This window comes from Mustela putorius, unplaced genomic scaffold, assembly GCF_011764305.1.
Source record: "Mustela putorius furo isolate JIRA1106 unplaced genomic scaffold, ASM1176430v1.1 tig00000450_pilon_pilon_pilon, whole genome shotgun sequence".
NCBI lineage: Eukaryota > Metazoa > Chordata > Mammalia > Carnivora > Mustelidae > Mustela > Mustela putorius.
The window spans coordinates 11,939,544-11,953,130 of record NW_025421385.1 but is presented as its reverse complement, the minus strand read 5'-3'; the positions used below and the strand labels follow the sequence as shown (position 1 = coordinate 11,953,130).

Below are 13,587 nucleotides of genomic sequence, written 5' to 3'. Positions count from 1 at the left end.
ACAGACCTGTACCCCTGGGGATAAAAATATATGTTTATAAAAAATAAAAAATTAAAAAAAAAAAAAAAAAAAGAAAGAAAGAAAACTAGGATGCAAAATGGTTACATAAATTTTCTAAGGTCCAACAAACTATATAGTAGCAAAATGGGGAAATGAGAAAAAAATTCATATTGTAAGTGCAATTAGTATATAAACTTCAACAAAAGTTCAAAGGAAAGTCATCAAGCTAGTTTTCAAGATTACAGTAAAAATATAGACTTTAAAGTGATTTGAATTTTGGGTTGACTGTAATTAAGCATCCAATTGTTGATCTCAGCTCAGGTCTTTAAAAATTTTTTTTAAATAATAATAATAAAATTGTTTGAAGTTTAAAAAAAAAAAAAAATTCATGGTAGACCCCTCCCCCTGCCCCCAACCCCCCCAGTGGTAGCCCGAGTCGTTAAGTGCGATTGGTTAGAGTGGATTCCAGTCGGGTCGGTCAGGCGGAGGAAGTGGGGGCAGTGGGCAGGCAAGGGGGGCTCAGTTGCTGCAACACTGGCTCCGGCTGGCTGGGTTGTTCTCCTGCAGGTCCACACCTCGGTTCCGGCTCGGAGCACCCGCTGCATTCTGGGGCTCATTCTTGGGAAGCTTCTTAGCTATTGCCATGAAAATTTCATTCACGTTCATTGCAGTCTTTGCTGATGTCTCCATGAACAGCAAACTGTTGTCGTCTGCATAGGCTTGTGCTTCCTGGAATTCCACGGCTCTCTTGCTGGCCAGGTCCGCCTTGTTCCCCGCGAGCGCGATGACGATGTTGGGGCTGGCCTGCCTCTGTAGCTCCTTCACCCAGTTCTTGGCCCGTGCAAACGTGTCTGTGTTGTTGATGTCCTAGACCACGATGGCAGCCTGGGCCCCCCGATAGTACATGGGGGCCAGGCTGTGATACCGCTCCTGTCCAGCTGTGTCCTAGATCTCAAATTTGACTGTTGTGTCGTCCAAACAGACAGTCTGTGTGAGGAAGGCCGCTCCAATTGTGCTCTCCTGGTACTCGTGGAACTGTCCCTTGACAAAGCGGAGGACGAGGCTAGATTTGCCCACCGCGGACTCCCCCAGCAGGACCAGCTTAAACTGACAGATCTTGTTCCCAGCAGCTGGTCCGTTGGGTCGCGCTGCACCTCCCCGACCCGCCATGGCCCGTCCTGCTGTAGTGGTACCAGTGAGCGTGGGGCGGGGGCCGGCGCTGTGCGAAGAGGCACTCAGGGAGGAGGGGGACCTCCAAGGCGGCTCCGGGGCTGCAGCGTTACTTGGGGCCGGGGCTCAGACTGGCTCCGCTCCTCTCCCCCCGGCGGTGTCCCAGGCTCCCAAGATTTTGTGGTTTTTTTTTTTTTTTTGATGGCTGCATAGTTTTCCATTGCATATATATATGCCATATCTTCTTTATCCATTCATCTCTAATGGGCATCTAGATTCTTTCCATAGTTTGACTACTGTGGACATTGCTGCTATCTACAGGGCTTATTCACTGGGGGAGGAAAGCCTTTCTTGGGACCTCCCAGAGGGTGTAGGCTCCTGCCCCCTCATCCTGTTTCAGGCCTCCATCACCCTAGCACAAGCTACACTTTGCACCTGGGGCCCTCTTAGCTGCGGCCTCCTGGCCATGTTTATACTGCAGGCAGGATCCCCTTGGTTAATCTAATTCAGCAGGGAAGGATGTCACTGACCTTTTTAGCTCACTATTCCTTCGTTACCTGAATTATAGAGTTGTAACGGTTGTATTACCTACGAGGTGCTGGTTGCTGTATCCAGGTTTTTGTGTAATTTTTTTTTCATGTGAGCTCCACACCCGGTGAGGGGCTTGAACTCACCACCCTGAGATCAAGGTTGGCGTGCTCTACTGACTGAGTCAACCAGACCTGCATAATTTTGTTTCAGCCTTATTGTGGGGAAGCATCATCCTTTCCATCATACAGGTAAGGAAGGCCGGATTCCGGCAAGATAAGAGACTTAGAACCACAGGGATGGGAAGAGACGGGACAGGGGTTCACACACAGGTTCTGGGGCCCGCCCTTCCCCTCAGCCTTCCACAGAGCCCAGGGACTTTTAGAGATCTTCCTGTCTGGTTTTCAGCACTGGATATGCTAGTCGTCTGGGGAATTGAGGACCACGATTTCCTTGGTCTCATCTCAGGCGGCTCCTCTCAACCTCCGGGGGTGGGGCCCAGGCCTGCTGATTCTGCTGTGCAGGAGGCAGGAATGTCCAGAGAGGCCAGAGGAAGGGGGTGCATCGCACTCCCTCGGCTTTCAGGGAGTCTGAATGAAGCCCAGCAACCCCGAGCAGGTCAGTCAGCTTGTTAGTTACAAGCCGGGACTTGACCCAAGATCTTCTGGCAGCCCTTTGGTCTCTTCCTGTTCGCATTCCAAATCCTGACAATAGTCTGGCTGGTGCAGAACACACGGGAGAGGCTCACTTCATCTTCGGGCTTGGGAGAGCACGAGGGGGCCGTGTTGCAGAGCCGCCTTTGGTGTGAGGAGGAACCCTAAAGGGGCAATGTGACTGGCAGTGGCTGTTTCAGCTTGGGGGCTCGGGACTTTGTTCCGCTGCAGGCGGGGGGCTGTCTTCATGCTGTGATGTTTTGCTGAAACTCCTCTTGACTGGATGTGGGACCTTGGGATAAATTTTCCCTGGCTCTTTTTGTTCCGTGATGTTTCTCAGTATTTTCTTCTGGTTCACAGCCTTGGGATTTAGCTTGGTTCATTTTATTTCTCAAATCCATGTTTCTTTTCAGAAATTTTAAGCTTACTTCTTTTTCCTCCTGTTGAGAGCTCTTTTCCTCTGACGGCTCCTTTCCCATAGCTTTTGGACCCGTTATTGTTTCGGATCTGAATTTTTAAAAAAAAGTTTTCTCTGTCCAACAAATCAGGTTTCTTCTGGGGCCAGTTCTGTTTGTTCATTACAGCCCTTCCTTTCATGTTCTGGCTTTTCCTCAGATGACTTGTGATCTTCACTCACTGGTGGTGGGTTCTGATGAATGCCTTCCATTGATAAGCTGAGAAGTTGGCTTTGATCTTCTCTGCAGGTGTAGAGACAGCTTTCAAAACAGGCCTCTTGTAAGTAGCAGGCAGACCCTGCTTCTCTCCATAATTGTCGGGGCGGGGGGGGGGGGGGCGTAAGTGTGTCTTCCCTTAGAATTGGGGGGGCTGCCTTTTCTGATGTGGAGGTTCCGACCTGCCTTTAACTCCGCTCCCACATGTACACTGGGATTTCCCCCAGACGTGGTGCCCATTTTCTTGGTTTTAATCAATGGGTTCAATCTTCTGCTGTGGCTCCCAGCCCTGAAGGGTCTGTTTTTGTGGGAAGGAAAAGGGGAAGGAGATGGCAGGGGGGCAGGAGGGTTCAGCCCTAATGCATTCTGTTCTCTGCACCATGTGCTCGCCCCTGCCCAGAGCCCAGGCCTGCCTGTTGTCTTTGCCTCCTCCCCAGAACTCCCTGGAAGGATAGTGCGCACCTTCAGAAGCACGGATCTCTGCTTTTCCTGTTTCCAGCACTGCTGTTTGTTTGACTGGCTTTCTTTAAAAGAAGTTTGGTTCCTGTCTTTCTCGCGCTGACTTGGAGAGAGGCAGCCTTTGCTCCTCCTGCCTCCTGGAGTTGGAAGCCAGGCAGAGGCCCAGAGTGTAGGGCATCTGCTCTGGGTTGTGCCCTAAGTGGCCCCTTGATGTCCCTGTGCCCCTGCAGGGTGGGGTCCTACAGGACAGTCCCCTCTTCTCAGGGGTAGCTGCTGGCCCGGGAGGCTCGCCTCTGCCCCTGGGTTTGGGATTTGTTACGGAGCCATTTCTGTTGGCGATGCGGGCTGAGCGGGACCGTGGAGGGAGGAGTGGCAAGGGCGCGTCTGTGGAGATGTTTTCCGGTCAGCTTTGGGAAGCTGTGCCTGTATGGGCAGGGACAGAGTGGGTGCTCTGTGTTTCAGATCCGGCCTGGGGTTGGTGTCCAGCATCTTAATCTCTTGCTTCTGTACAGGTGGCCGGTACAAAAGCCAGGGGCTGCTTCCCTGGTGCTGCTTGTCCCCCCTTAGCTCCTTGTCCACGGCTCATCCAGCATCCAGGCTTTCCAGCACCCACAGGCCTTCATGCCGCAAACCTGAGCCCAGGGAGGAGGAGAAGTCCCAGCACCACACAGTCTGGCCCTTGTCTCGTTCTCTGTCCGTCTGTCCACAGACCTCCTGAGATGCTCTGAGATGGGAAGCGAGTTTGGAGGCGTTAGAGAGGGCACTGTCTCTACTGAGGCCAAGCAGAGAAGTGTGTAGGCCGAGCTTCCCCGCTTCGGTTGCAGCGAGGCAGGAGTGATGGACCAGTGCACAGCACCGGCAGCGGTCCCTGGGTCGGGGCTCCCGCTCACACCGGCGGTAGGAGCCGCCGTAGTTTCAGAATTCCGATTTGAGACTGACTCCTGTCCTTAGCAGTGAGAGATTTGGAGCAGGTCATACATGGAAAAGAAAAGGGCAGAAGAAAAGGAACAGCATGGCCATGGTCATGGCCGTGAAGGGCGAGGAACGGACTAAGAGGCGAGGCAAGGTTCGGTCTTGCCAGAAATGGGCTTGTATTGCTGGGGCACAGGGGCAAGGGAGCTGGTGGGGTGACTCCGGAGGTGCTGGTGTCTTTGGGAAGGTGCGTAAAGACTGTGGGAGAGTTTGGCTGAGACGCCGCAAGATGTTTTTATAGTCCTGTAAATGGTGCAACAGACACATAAACTCAGCATGCTTGAACAGAAAGATCTCGAAATCTTCCATCCAACTTGGCTCCTTGTTTGAGCACAAAACCAGAGGCTACGTTACTGTCCTGGCTGCCAGACACACCTGTGAACTTGGGGCAGGGCCTTGACCTCCGGAGGCTCTTGGCTGGGAGGATCGCCCGGCCGGGCTCGTATCCTCTGCTGTCTGCTGGCCCGGAGCGCAGCCGTGGGGTAGTCTCCCACCTGGAGGCGGGGGTGGGGGCCTGGGATGGGGTGCTCTTCGCAATGGGTGGCTTCTACAGCTAGTTCGTCTCATACCTGATCTTTGTTGAAGTCTTAAAAGAAAAATTAGGTAATGGAATATGGTTTAATCTTTGTGTCTTCTGAATTTTTGCCTACTTAGCTGCCAGGCTTGCTTGTTTGCGATTAGTGCTGTGACCGTTGTTGGGTTTGGCCAGGGCTGGAGAGTCCGACTGACTTCACTTGCAGTGAATGTCTGTCGCATTAGCAGCAGCTAACCTTGTTCTGAGTGTACATTTTAACAGCTGTTTGAACCTCCAGTTTTGTAATTGGTTCACCTTGTATCAGAGTAGCTCTATTCTCAAATAGTAGCAGTCTGTAGACAGAGCATTAATTAAAAAAAATTGGTATAAGTGTTTGGTTGGAAAGGAAATTAGAACGGTTGACTTAAGGGCAAGCAAGATACTTTCATTTAAGACTTTTTTAAGTGAGAAAAAAAATCCAGTGTGTCAGGAAAAGAATGTGGCAGTTATAGGGAAATTTTAAAAATATTATTTATTTTTTAAAAAGATTTTATTTATGCATTTGTCAGAGATAGCACAGGCAGAGGGAGCAGCAGGCTCCCTGCTGAGCAAGCAGCCTGATGTGGGACTTGATCCCAGGACCCTGGGATCATGATCTGAGCCTAAGGCAGACAGACGCTCATTGCACTGAGCCACCCAGGTGTCCCAAAACTGGTTTTTCAAAAATATGTCACAATAAGGGAAATAGCACTGCAAGAATGTTTTATTGGGGTAAAAGCAAAGTAGTTGCTGATAGTTTTAGCAGTAACACATTCTCAACTGACTGCTTAGGCTTTCTCTGCAACAAATGGTCTCTGGTAGAGAATACGAAGACTGGAAGGTCTGGTGCCAAAGACAGCATCTGGGCAGACGATCCCAGTGAAGCTATAGGTCCATGGTGGAAAGAGGGACCCTCGTGGGGGGTCCTGTACTGTAGGAAGTAGTCCCCACTTAGACTCTCCATCCGGGCCAGTGATGGAGTCCGTGCTCTGTGCCCGTGCTCTGTGCCTGTGCTCTGTGCCCCGTGCTCTGTGCTGCTTTGTTCTTTCTAATCCTTTTTACAATTCCAGTTGGCTTTTGTTCTCCGCATTTGTTTTCCTTAGAGAAGGGAAGAATCTTGCCCAAGGGCAAAAATGCACTATTAATAATGACTAAGTCAGAACTGAGACCCAAGTGCACCTGGTTCCAAAGCATGCATTCTTCCTACCAAAACCATTGTGTTTCCTATAAATCTGTTGGCAAGATATTTTTGGCCTAAAATGCCCTCTTTTTCAGCTATGATTCTTTTCGATGGAATGATTTCTGAAATGTCATCTCTTTCAAAGACTTTAGCAAACTGATTTAAAATGAGGTGGTGATTTCCGCCATACTGTTCTATTTAAAGATGTACCTCTCACACCTCATTTAGCACTTGCCACGGTGGAAAGTAGATTTACTGTTTTTTTTTTTAAAGTAGATTTATTCTTTTAACTTGTTACCTGTGGTTTGTGTGGGGAGGAGTGGCAAGGGAAGACAATATGTGATTAACTGTTTAGTGGTCCTATACAGAATAAATTAAGATGCCAAAAAAATGTAGAATATAATTTAAATCTGTCTGCTGAGATTTTACTTTTACTTGTATTATTTTACCTGGGCCATAAAAAATAATACCAGTGATTTATATTTCAGATGGCAAGACAATATTTCACATTAATATGCCATTTACAGTGGTGTATATTAACTAGATCTATTGATTGGTCATAGAACTTTTAAAATATTCTAATTATCTCCCGAATGCACTTAATAAACAATGAAGTTTTTATGGATTGTGGAATTGATAGTGTGATGCGCAACCTAGGAAAATCTCTCTTCTCCGTGATCTGATTAACCATGAATTCTAGGACGGAAGTAAATTGTAGGAGATACTGTGCACGTTCTCCAAGTGTTGGGATAGTGTTTGTTTTATTGACTCCTGTAAATTTAGCAGCTAGTAGACTGGTGTTATTAATATTTGTTGAATTATTGACATATGTGTATATAAATGAGTTATAGAAATTTATTTTGGAAAAGTAAAAGCCAGAATATATCCTAATATTGCAAGTCCGTCTTGATCTTCTGTATTTTTTATGGCATAGTAGAATAAAAATGAGTTATTATGACATTGGGCATCCAAAGTACTGAAATGTTATGTAGATGCTATTTACACTTAGGAAGTTCAGATGACAAGAATACTGTAGAGTTGTACAGATATTACTCTCCAGCCTGTGTATAATGGGAGAGAGAGACGTGGGGGAGGGAGGCAGAGCTGGAGAGAGGAAGCAGATGTGTAAGTTGCTGATACTTGGAGAAGCTGGATATTTGGATGAGAGGGATGTGGGAATCCTTTATTCTTGAAACTTTCATGTAGATGCGAAACTATTTCCGAATAGTTACTACAAGAACATATTACTCTCTGTTTTGTCTTTAGTGGATCATGAACAAGTTTGACCGTATTTACAGATAAAATATGATCGCCCTGCTCAGTGACTTAGAAACAAGGAGAATTCATTTCTTTTTTAACATTTAACTATAAAACAGCTTATGGTAGATTAGAGCAGAGATGTACAGAATGACTTAGTAGAGACAGCAGGGTCTGTAAGATCTCAGTATTAACCTCATGCTAGTAATCTATCTGGTGATCTTTGGACATTGGTTTCATTGGCCAGGAATTGTTTGTAAGGTTGGATATGCCCGGTCCTGTAGCCTGATAGCATTAAAATTTCTCTTTATCCAGCTAACCCCCCTTCTTTTGTGTCCATGTTCAGCAAACACTGTCCTGATTGTGATTTATCACCCCTGCTTATCTGCTGTGCCTGTCCTGCTGCTCCAGATATCCTGGTGTGCTGGAAAGAAATTCCTCATCATCAGTTAAAAGGCTTTTGGTTTTTGAGCTCAGTTATGTGCTTCCTCCTATGGGAGGCACTCCCACTTTCTGTGTACTGGTGAGATTTGATGCGCTCACCTTCTGAGCTACAGTCATGCTCCAGTGTGTGGGGAATTCACCAAGATGACGGGGTCCAAGGAGGCCTCCTGGTGAAAGCCATTTGGACTTTCCCTGCGATATTCTGAGTTTTTTCACTTATTCCTTTCGACTTTTTCAGGCAAAAGTTAACAAAGGAGCAAAGAAGAATTAAAAGCTGAGTAATGAATGTGGATAGTGTTCATATCCACTGATTTCTTTCTTTTCATCAGCTCTGGGTATTAGAAAGCTCATAAATTAAAGACCAGCCTTGGACAGGTGTAATCACAGGTACACACAGATGCAATGAGGTTCACACAGGGAAACGGTTTTCTCTGAAGATGAGCATGTGGTCACACATTGTAAACAACGTGAAGAAAGAATCCACTCGGAAGAGACAAAAATAATGTAACAGTCAGGAGTATTTGTACTCTAAGAATTTAAGATACTAGGAAAGTCTTCAAGGAAATATGAAATAAGTTAGAACTAATTGTTAAAAACAAAAGTCATTAAAAAAAAAAAAAGAAGAATCATAGGCATGTGGGTGGCTTAGTTGGTTAGGCATCCAGTTCTTGATTTTGGCCCAGGTCTTGATGATCTCATTTGGCTCAGGCTATGAGGTCGATCGAGCCCCATGTTGAGCTCCGCACTGAATGTGGCACGGGATTGTGATTTCCTCTCTCTCTCTCTGCCTCTTTCTCCCTCTGTGTGTGCTTTCTCTTTCTCAAAAAATAAACAAATAGATAATAGTCCACTATGAAATGAGAATAGAAATATTTGAAAAGGAACCAAATAAAACTTGTAGAAATATAATGTACTTACTGCCATTAAAAATTCAGTAGTCCAGCGGTGCCTGGATTGCTCAGTGGGTTGAATGTCTGACACTTGATTTTGGCTCAGGTCATGATCTCAGGGTCATGGGATCGAGCCTTGTGTAGGGCTCCATGCTGGGCATGGAGCCTGCTTAGGACTCTCTCTCCTTCCCTCTCCCTTTGCTCATAAAAAAACCAACCAACCAAACAAAAAAAACCCAAAAAACAAAAAACAACAAAAAAACCCCCAAAACAGCACAATAGTTCATTAATAGCAGATGAGGCAAAATGGAAGGGAGATCTAGGGAATGTGGAGAGAGATCTGAGATAGTTACATAGAATGTAGCATAGAGTGAGAAGGAGATTGGAAACGTGTAAGTGATTGAGAGACTTGCAGACAGAGTGAGACAGCCAGTCTAGTAAGAGTCGAGAAGACTAGAATGAAATTGGAAGGAGCCAATATTCAAAAAGATAATAGCAGATATTGTTTTCAGAATGGATGAAGGACACATTATAATATTGGGAGAATCACACTGAAACATGGGCAGGAAATACAAAGCAAATGAATAAAAAGTTATACAGAACTGTGGAACTCCAGGGTTGAAGGGAAATATCTTAAGAGAATTGTGTAGGAAAAAATAGGTTATTTACAAAGACAGCAGTTCTAGACAGTAGACTTCTCACTAGCAATAAGAGAGAAGAGAAATTAATGGAATAATACTTTCAATGTCCACATGGATATCTATACTCAGATTGTTGCTCGAGAGGGAGGGCAGGACATACTCAGATTCGTGGAGAAAGAGCAGGCTTACCACATACACACATAAATCGAATTAAATTTAATGGAATTAAAAGGAGGAAATGGAATGTAAAATGCCTTGACAGGACTTTGGGGAACATGTACACATTTTTACAAGCATCAGATTGAAAATAATAGATTTTTAGGGTGATTAGAACAAGGTAGATCTGAAACAATAGACAGTGGTAACATTGAAGATGGGAGTGAGGATACTGGAGCTGAAGGGTTTTGAGGTCCGTGTATTGTTTAGAGGAAGATAAGGTATTGATCACTTTTCGGCTTTAGATCAAGTAAGCATGTCAAAATATTTTCAAAATAGCGACTTCCCAAATTCTTTTTCTGTGGAATACTAAGTACATTAGCTCCACTAAGTGAATTTGGTGTATGTGGCTTTAAGATCTTTGTAAATCAATATTAAGATGAAATATCATTTAAAATATGTCACCCAATGAAAATTTGCCTATAAGTAGTAAATAAATCCAGCTATAATGTGAGTAATCACTCTAATTTAGCTCATGGTTGGATGTTGATTTTCCTGTCAGGTTTCTGTACCTCAGCAATTAGAATACTGGAAAGTAGGGGAAAATGATGACTCTGGATGTCTGTCCGGACATGATGTGGGAGTGTCTGTTGCACATCAGCCAGGTCTGGTCTGGAAGTGTTCAGAGCCCCTTTCAGCCCTAAGAGTCCATAAATTAAAGTACATTGTTCCGGTGTTTTGCCTTTTTAATAAGCTGTTACGGTCAGCTCATGCTAAATAACGCTTAGAAACATTCTCAGAAATGGAAGGTGCGTGGGGTCAGGGTGAGAAGGAAAATCGGGAAATTATTTGGTAGTGGCGTGCTATCAATATTCATGGTATCAAAGGGGTTTTGATTCTCCATAGGAACAAAATTTTTAAAATATAATATTGGAATTGTGATAGAAAGGATCTGCTGAGGTAATTGTCAGTGAAGTACTTGAGATTCAGTCTAATGCTATAAAGTACCATTTCAGAAATCTTCAGAAGACCCGTATTTCTGTGTCGGGGTTTTTGAAAGAAAACTCACAAGGTCATGCCGGTGACGTGTAAAGTTCCTGAGGGGTCAGTTTAGGAAGCAAGGTATGATAGAAGATTGAATTAATATATTTTAGTATTTTATCTTCAGGGTTGAAAACAAAGTAGAGTACTGACTTCTCAAGTTTGGGATCCATCATATGAAATCTGAAAGAGCTTTTGATTTCATACATGAGATTTTTTGGCCCTCTCTCCCTTAACACACATACATTATGTGAAAAGATATTTTGTATAAGGAAAAAGAAAGTTTTTTTGAACACATTAGAAAAGTGGTAAAGAAACGAGCACCTGTGGCCTGAAAAATCAATAAAAATTAACCATTTTCTTCCAATTTCTTTAGTTCACAGTTCAAATTATGCTTTTATTATCATTTATTATTTATTTAATTATTATTTTTTCCCTGCATGTTCTGTGCTCCTGTCTCACTGGTTCTAATGGATCCCCTTGTTCCTTTCATTCTGACTTTTTACCCACACTTGGTACGTTCCAACTTCCCATATCTGAGTCTTCTCTTTATTGAAATTTTCCATGACTCTTCAGCAATTTCTTTGTACTCTGACCGACAGTGTAATGATGCCACACATGTATCTCTTGGCCAACTTTCTTTTTTTTTTTTTAATTTTTATTTATTTTTTTAAAATTTCTTTTCAGTGTTCCAGAGTTCATTGTTTATGTACCACACCCAGTGCTCCATGCAATACGAGCCCTCCATAATACCCACTACCAGGCTCGCCCAACCTCCTGCCCCATGTTCCTCCAACCCTCAGATTGTTTTTCAGAGTCCACAGTCTCTCATGGTTCTTCTCTACCTCCAATTTCCCCAACTCCCTCCTCCTCTCCATCTCCCCAGGTCCTCTGTGCTATTCCTTATGCTCTACAAGTAAGTGAAACCATGTGATAATTGATTCTCTCTGCCTGACTTATTTCACTCAGCATAATCTCTTCCAGTCCCATCCATGTTGATACAAAAGCTGGGTATTCATCCTTTCTGATGGAGGCATAATACTCCATAGTGTATATGGACCACATCTTCCTTATCCATTCTTCCATTGAAGGGCATCTTGGTTCTTTCCACAGTTTGGTGACTGCTGCTGTTGCTGCTAGAACATTGGGGTACAGATGCCCTTCTTTTCACTACATGTGTATCTTTGGGGTAAATACCCATAATACAATTGCAGGGTCATAGGGAAGCTCTATTTTGAATTTCTTAAGGAATCTCCACACTGTTCTCCAAAGTGGCTGCTCTAACTTGCATTCCCACCAACAGTGTAAGAGGGTTCCCCTTTCTCCACATCCTCTCCAACACACGTTATTTACTGTCTTGTTAACTTTTTGGCCAACTTTCTTTACCTTTCAGTAAATTTATTGTTGTTAAACAGTTCTAGATTTACAGAATTACTGCAAAGATCGTATAGAGAATGGTCTTGTATAACTTACCATACCCAGTTTCCCGATTCTAACATCTTACATTATTACGTACATTTGTTACAATGCACTGATATTGATACATTATTATTAACTAAAGCCCGTTCTATTCAGATTTTCTTTGTCTGCCCCTTCCCCACAGTGTTCTTTTTCTGTGCCGGGACAGTACATTACTTTTTATTTTTTTAACATAGGTCCAGCGCCCAGCATGGAGCCCATGGGGCTTGAGCTCACGACCTTGAGGTGAGATTAAGAGTCGGAAGATCAAATGACTTAGCCACCCAAACATCCCAACACTGCATTACTTACAGTTATCATGTATTATTAACCTCCTATTAGCTGACAGTTTTTCAGACTTTTCTTGTTTTTGATGACCTTGACAGTTTGAGGAGTATTGGTCAGATATTCTGTAGAATGTCCCTGAATTTTCTGATCAGACTGAATCAATGTGTTTTTAGGAGGAAGACCTCAGAGGTGAAGCGCCTCAGAAGGTGAAACCAAGAACTGGGTTCTAGGTGTGCTTATTACTCCTGGGATGTTGTTATCTGTATATTTCATTTTCTTCCAAGTAGTTCAGTGGCTCAACCTGCTCCATCTCAGACCAGTTAGAATTTCTAAGGGTGGCACTTGGGCATTAGTAGATTGTTAAAATTCCCTAGGTGATTTTTTTTTTTTAAGATTTTATTTATTTGACAGAGATCACAAGCAGGTAGAGAGGCAGGCAGAGAGAGAGAGAGAGAGAGGAGGAAGCAGACTCCTTGCTGAGCAGAGAGCCCGATATGGGACTCGATCCCAGGACCCTGAGATCATGACCTGAGCCGAAGGCAGAGGCTTAACCCTCTGAGCCACCCAGGCGCCCTCCCTAGGTGATTTTAATGTACAGCCAAAGAAGCAGGTCTAGTCCTATACCTTTAAGGATAAAGATTGCTAATATGTGAAGTAGATACTGGATAAATATTTGTCAGTGTTAAGATTAGTCATTCATTCATTCATTTAGCAAACATTTTTTTGAGTCCTTATCACCTGCCAGGTACTGTACAAATCACTAGAAAAGACTCAGCCCTTGACAATGATAAAAGTGATTGGTAACATGCACTGCTGGGTATTTACCCTAAAGATACAAATGTAGTGGTCTGAAGGGGCACTGCGCCCCAGTGTTTTTAGCAGCAATGTCCACAATAGCCAAACTATGGAAAGAGCCCAGATGTCCATCAACAGATGAATGGATAAAGAAGATGTGGTATATTTATACAATGGAATACTATGCAGCCATCAAAGGAAACGAAATCTTGCCATTTGCAATGACGTGGACGGAACTAGAGGGTATTAAGCTAAGCAAATAATCAGTCAGAGAAAGATAATTACCATATGATCTCACTAATATGTGAAATTTAAGAAACAAGGCAGAGGATCATAAGGGAAGAGAGGAAAAAATGAAACAAGATGAAACCAGGGAGGGAGACAAACCATAAGAGACTCTTAGGAAACAAACTGAGGGTTGCTGGAGAGAA

General features: G+C 44.1%; 1 protein-coding gene and 1 pseudogene across 1 annotated transcript in view; one reads left to right on the top strand and one right to left on the bottom strand.

The window, feature by feature from the left end:
• Window positions 1–13,587, top strand: part of TIAM2 (TIAM Rac1 associated GEF 2) — a 228,139-nt gene that overhangs the window by 53,633 nt on the left and 160,919 nt on the right. The gene's annotated exons all lie outside the window — the stretch shown is intronic.
• On the bottom strand, window positions 410–1,340 carry LOC123392109 (annotated as a pseudogene).